This window comes from Cibotium barometz, chromosome 24 (genome assembly GCF_041138505.1).
Source record: "Cibotium barometz isolate CiBa-2024 chromosome 24, ASM4113850v1, whole genome shotgun sequence".
In the NCBI taxonomy this organism is placed as follows: Eukaryota; Viridiplantae; Streptophyta; class Polypodiopsida; order Cyatheales; family Cibotiaceae; genus Cibotium; species Cibotium barometz.
The window spans coordinates 19841511-19847983 of NC_141069.1; the positions used below are offsets into that span (position 1 = coordinate 19841511).

At 42.6% G+C, this 6473-nt stretch overlaps 1 pseudogene; it reads right to left on the reverse strand.

Moving 5' to 3' along the window:
- Nucleotides 1-728: 728 nt before the first annotated feature.
- Nucleotides 729-6241, reverse strand: LOC147624989 (uncharacterized; annotated as a pseudogene).
- Nucleotides 6242-6473: the final 232 nt, after the last annotated feature.

A 6473-nucleotide genomic window follows, 5' to 3' on the forward strand; every position in this document is an offset into this window, starting at 1 on the left:
GATTATTGAATCCGTATTGATACAACGCAGCCGGATAGATAGGACTAGCGCCTGCAATTACAAAAAGGAGTGAGTAATAAGGACTGGAGAAACGATTTGGGGTGGCATTGTCTACGGAGAAACCACCCCAAAGCCGAGTGACTATGGTGTCTCCTACTATAGATACAGCACTAGCTAAGCTGGTAGTTACTGTAGCTCCCCGAAAGCTCATTTAACCCCGAGAGGGTACATAGCCTATGAAAGCGGTAACGATCGTTGATAGGGGGTGACCACTCCGAGACACCAAATGAATTCTCTGGGACTTGTATAGCTTCCATGATACGAACCGCGGAAAATATAAATATGAACTGCAGTGAGGAACATACTGGCCCCATTGGCATACATGTAACAAAGCAACCAGCCTCCCTTCACATCTCTCATAATGTGTTCTACGCTGTTGAAAGCCAGATCGACATGGGGTGTATGATGCATAGCTGAAAAGACGCCGGTAATGATCTAAATGATTGGACGAAGACCGGCTAACAGACCAAACAGATAACTTATATTGCTCAGAATCAGATGATCTATTGAATGCTAGTTAAGTATAGAAAATAAAGGTTGTTTAAGAATTGAGAGTCACCTGGCCGTGATAGTAGTAGTAGTATTCGGTTCATCCTGGGTTTTTTTCTTCGCATGCGCCCCCGTTCATCACGCATCTGGCTCGTTGGAGCCTGACTCTTCAGTGTCGGTTACTCCCGATCCAGAGCGCCCTTCTTCCATTCGTGTGTGAAGAAATCCAATGGTCGAAATCTGTACAAACACCATCATAGACCGAAATCCAAACCAACCAATCTTGTTCGAGGATACTGCCCAGGGAAACGAAAAGGTCACTTCCGAATCGAAGATAATGAATGAAGGGAAGACCGAATAAGGTCATGTATCAAAACGACTTCTGGCATCACCAAGTAGGTCAAAACAGCGTTCGTGGTGAGCTAACAATTTATCCGGATAAGCTGAACCTTTTGAAGCGAATGCGAAAGAAGCACCGATTTGGATCAGGGAGAGTAGCAAACTGATGACTAAGTAGAAAGAAATAGGGACAAATTCGGAAATAGGAAGAAAAGTTTTTACGGAAAAGAACACTAGTATGACTCTAGGGCATTAGGAACTCAATGGAGTCTTCTTGGGCCCTTTAATTTGGACGTTTAGTGAAATGCTTAAAATGCTAATCCATCTTTGACCAAGCCTAGAGGCCTAGTCCTAAAAGCATATATTTGATTTTTCACAAAAAAATAAGAAAAATGAAAAAAAGGAGATCTTCTTAGATCTGGCCACCTAGGTGACTTTAAAGCTTAATTTTGGGCTGTCAGTCAGTTATCATAGCCTCTCTCTACCTTTTCGAACTCCAAACATTCCAAAAATTCGTCAATTTCTTCCCCCCTTTTTTGTGTGTGCACCAGATCTCTTTCTCTCTCTACATCCTCTCTCTAAAATGCCCTGCACTCCTTCTCCATGGAAAAAAGCTTTTTTCTCTACTCCAAAGGCCATAGCTAGCAGATCTGTACTCCTAAATGAGCCTTCTCTCTCCAAACCCACAGTAGTAGCCATGGCTTGCAAGGAAGAAGCTTACCATGAGCATTCTCTCTACAATACTTGGTCCTCTCTCCATAGCTAGCAGATCTGTACTCCTAAATGAGCCTTCTCTCTCCAAACCCACAGTAGTAGCCATGGCTTGCAAGGAAGAAGCTTACCATGAGCATTCTCTCTACAATACTTGGTCCTCTCTCCAAACCCACAGTAGTAGCCATGACTTGCACAGAAGAACCTTTCCATGATGTATTCTCTCTCTATATTGCTTAGCAGCCATAGCTTGCACTAAAGAAGCTTCCCATGATGCATTGTCTCCTTTGCATTTCCTTCTCACCATTGCCAACCCTCTCTATGTTTCTTTGGCTCCCTTTGCGGCTTCTTTCTCTATCCACAATACAGCTCTAGAGAAGCAACCCTCATCTCCATTCTTCCCATTATTTTTTGATTCCATATCCTTCTCCTTCCACTCCTATTCAACCTAAGCTTACAAGCCTACTTTCTTGTAGATGGCACTACAAGACCACCAATAAGCCTTCTAAGTTCCGCCTTCAGGTTGATTTAGAGACAGAATACACAACCCTATGCAGTAGGCATGTTGCACCCAATATTTCATATGATCAGCTTCGAATGTAAGGAGCAAAGGCCATTGATCTTTGGATTGATGGAAATCTTTTATCCACCAGATCCAATATCTGGTGCCCCTCCACCATTCAAAAGCATTACAAGTTTTTTGAAGTTTGTTGGTGATGGTTTCAATGGCCTTCTTGGCTATCGTAGGAGATTACACATGTTGTGGCTAGATGAGGCAGCTGGAAAGAGGCAAACACAATTTGCCTTCGACCAGCTTCAAGCGGCATTGACTAAGCAGATCAATAGTTTGATGCAGAGGATTAAAGAGCTCTCAGAGGAGCTTGAGGTGCAGAAGAATAATTTAGCGGATCGTTTGCACACAATAAATCAATTTACCGATAATTATGTTCGTCTTCAACACTCCACTCGTAATCTTCGGCGTCGTGTTCACCATTTCACTCACCTTCCCATTGGATATCACGAAGGCAAAGAAAATGTAAAGCTGTTGGGTTACTTTCTAAGACAGCAGGCGCATGCAAGAGGCGTATTCAAACAACTAGGTAAAAAATTTTATAGGAATTATAGGAATTTTGAGAAGCAATTAATGAATAAAGCATCTCTCATGGGTGACTCTTGCGATTGTAGGGCATGTGCAACAGTTATACTAGGATGTAACAACGCTGAGGACAATGTTAATGTCTCCCTTCTTCAGCATGTCCTTCAGGAGAAGGATATCATGGAAATGATAACAGGTTCTGGTAATGATAAGCTACGAGAGACCCTTCGTCGACATTTCTTGAAGGAAATCAAAGAAATTGTCACACCCAAAGAGGTGCTTGATATATGTGACTCAGCAGGTATTAGCCAGAAAGGTTAGCAATGTACAGGTCAATCACTTTAGGGTTGCGAGCAAAGGGAGTTACGCAATCCTTGCTTCCAACACTTTATAGCTTACAGATGGCAAAGAAGTGTGCTAATGGTGATATTGCATCCATGTTTAATGGGTACAAGTGGGTGGAGGATATTATGCCAATGCCAACAAACAAACCCTTTGAATACAATGCATATAACAATGTCTACATTGACATGGAAGTGCTACAAAAAGCAATGATTCAGTACTATAGCCTCACACTTGAAGAGACAGGTGGAAATGCCGTGTTTGTCTTGAAGCTAGATGAATGTCAAGTGGTTAAAGGTCAAAGACTGGAGCGTGTTAGTTTAACCTTGATGAGCCGAGCACTTAGAGGAAAGCCTTTAGAGACCCAAGAGTTGGATGCAAGTGAAGACAGCAATAATAGGGGTCAAGGGCATAAGCAAGACTACTACGGCATTCAATCAGAGAAGAACATCTTGTGGCAAGCAGCATGGGTCCTCCCAAAAGAGAACCATGATACCTTGAGGTGGTATTTTGAACGGTCTGGCATTCAACATGTCGTCTCTTGTCAGGTCAATGGTCAAAAGCTTGATGTTCCCAGGATAGGCTGCTTTAACGTTGAATGGCACTTGGGTGGCGATCTAAAAACCTTAAAGTGTATGTTGGGTTGTAAAATAGGTGCGAATACTATATTCTCATGTGTTTACTGTTGTCATTCCAAGACAGCAGTAGACTCAAGAGTAAAAGGGAAACAACCTAGCAAAGGCAAAAGTCAAAAACAGGTGGGTGCAAAAAAAGCAATCGTTTTTTATGCTGAACAGAGGAAAGGATCAAAGGTATGGCATAATGGCATGTGTTTAATGTGTGGCCTAACTTGCCCCCACAATGATTGCATCTTGGCTTCAATTCCCTTTTACCAGCATAAAGTGCCAAGTCCTTTGATGAGGACGCTCCATTTTCATATTTGCTTTTCATCTTTTGCTCATGTTCAAGCAATGAGGCTTGTTACACATCATTCAAGGTTAGAGTAGAGTTGTTAGACAAGATTTCAACTATGTTACCATACTCTTCTTTCCTTTCACAGATAGCAAGCAAGATAGCCTTAGCTTCATCATCATCAAGCATCTTGCCAATGGTGGCAAGCTATTGCTTAATGCTTTTATACTTGTTGATATGTGACTTGTTAGGTCATGGCTAGTACCTAGGTTGAGTTGATACAATTGCATGAGTAAATGAACTTTAGAATGCTTTGCCTGTGTACCAAACAAATTTTTTAACTCCTCCCATGCATCCTTGGCCTTCTCAATCCCAGTGATACGATGAATGACCTCATCATCCAATGGAAGTGCTATAAGTCCCAAGGCTCTCTCATTCTTCTCATTCCATGCAGTTCCTAGGCTTGCTTGAGTGTCCCTCCCTTGAATTATTCCCCATAAATTTTTCTTCATGAGTGCATACATGATTTTTGACTACCATGTGTGGAATAAAATACCACTAAACTTGATGATTTCATCGTGTGCCATGATGAATAAGGGGTCTTACCAAGTCCTCGTCTATGCGGTGGTACTTTGGCAGTGTCTACCCTTTACAATGATTGGTTCAAGGAGATTTATGACCACTTGCCTTAGTGTGAAGGATGCTTACATACATGCCACATTCATTAATGAGTTGTAGGATGCATCAACTTGATGCATACACAATGATGAAGGGATGCACAACACACCAAGATGAGTGGAAGTACTAGTGAGTGCTTGACACGACAAAGTTATTATTTTGTGAATGATTGCACATGAATACAAGGTTGTATTTGAGCAAGCCTTCACTCAACACTTCAAAAAAATGACTCAAAGTACTTGTATCAGTGATTGGATTAGCACTTAATCCATTATAATTAAGGTCTTAATTAAGCTTTTTCTAATACCTTCAAGAAATGGTCATGGCAACTGAGGCAGGGGCGTGAAGAAGCATGGATTTCGCCTTCCTCTCTTTGAACTAGGTCAAGCCCTTTTAGGAGCTTATGGAGGAGGTTGAGGCGCAGCTCTAGCTCAGAGGAATGAGCCGGATTTGACGCGAGGAGCATGTAGGAAGCGAAATGGTGTAGATGAGATGACACGTTGTTCTGACATCAATGGTGCACTCACCTGCCCTTGTACCCTCCAATTAGGTTAGGGATTTTGAAGCCTAACGAGTTAGGAAGCTCTCTTCAAGGTTTCACACAAAATGGTCCACGTTAGTGGTTGCACGAACCACAAATGCAGATAGTGGTGAAGCTTCCTTGGAACCTTGAGTGGATAAGATTTTGATTAAGGGTGGATTAGTGATGGATTAGGGTATAGCTTCAGAGAAGGAGATATGGTGAGGTCCTAGGACCTTGTTAGCTCTGATACCAACTTGAGATTAAGGTTTTGGAGATGAATGCATGTGCAAAGAGAAGGCTATGGTGGATGGAATATTAGGATAGCCATGGTTTAAAGCATGAGGGAGAGGTGATTAGTACACTAATAATACTACAAGTATGTAATGAGGTGATCATGACTTGGTCGACCAAAAAAGAGATATCTTCTTCATTTTCCAAAGTGGCTCTAATATAGCCAAAGGGTTACAAATCAAGTGGACACTAGTGATGCCACCTCAACTCCACAATATCTCAAATATCTCCTCTCTACTAGAGGCTGTTCGAACACACACATTCACACACCCTCCCTTGATACATACTCCTTATGCATCTAGGCACCACATTTTCAACAGAAGGGTCCTTTTCGCCACATGGTTTAGGACCTGTGTCAGCAGGTATGGGTTGCATATCTTGGACTGATGGGCTTTGAGGTAGTTTTCCATCTCTCGGTGTATGTAGTATGCCCAGTCCTCCTCCTTCTCTTCATGGACTTTTGCAATTCTATTTAGTGGGACCTTGTTGTATTAGCAGTCCACTAGCTTCACCTGCATGACCAACAACATTGCCCTGCATGCCTTCTCCGTGACCTCATCTCGGATATTCTCATATTCAGCCCCATTGGAATTATCTGAGCTCTTCTTCAACATAGCATCCAAGGGCATCTTGTCAAAGGCATAAGCATGTACCTTGACTGGTGGTGGGAGCTGCAGAGCTTCACGGATTAGATCTTCCATGATCAGGACCTGCTCTATTGTGCCATCGACTTTTGTTACTGTGCCCTGCTTGGTAGCTTTGTCATAGGTTTTAATGTACTTGGGCACAAAGATCCACATCGATGTTCTTGGGAAGAATTTGTACCATTCTGTCGAGGCCCACTTTCTCTAGCTTTTCCTTTACTTCTGTCTCTTCCAAGATTCAGAGGCACTCCGGGCTGTAATACTCCAACGCCACCTTTCCATGGGCTATATGGATCTCCTTGCTAATGATGGCACCATGGAAGGCTTGGGAATTGGGGCGCCCAAATTATTCATCTTTGGTCCCCGCGCATCGGCTTCTTCTTCTAAC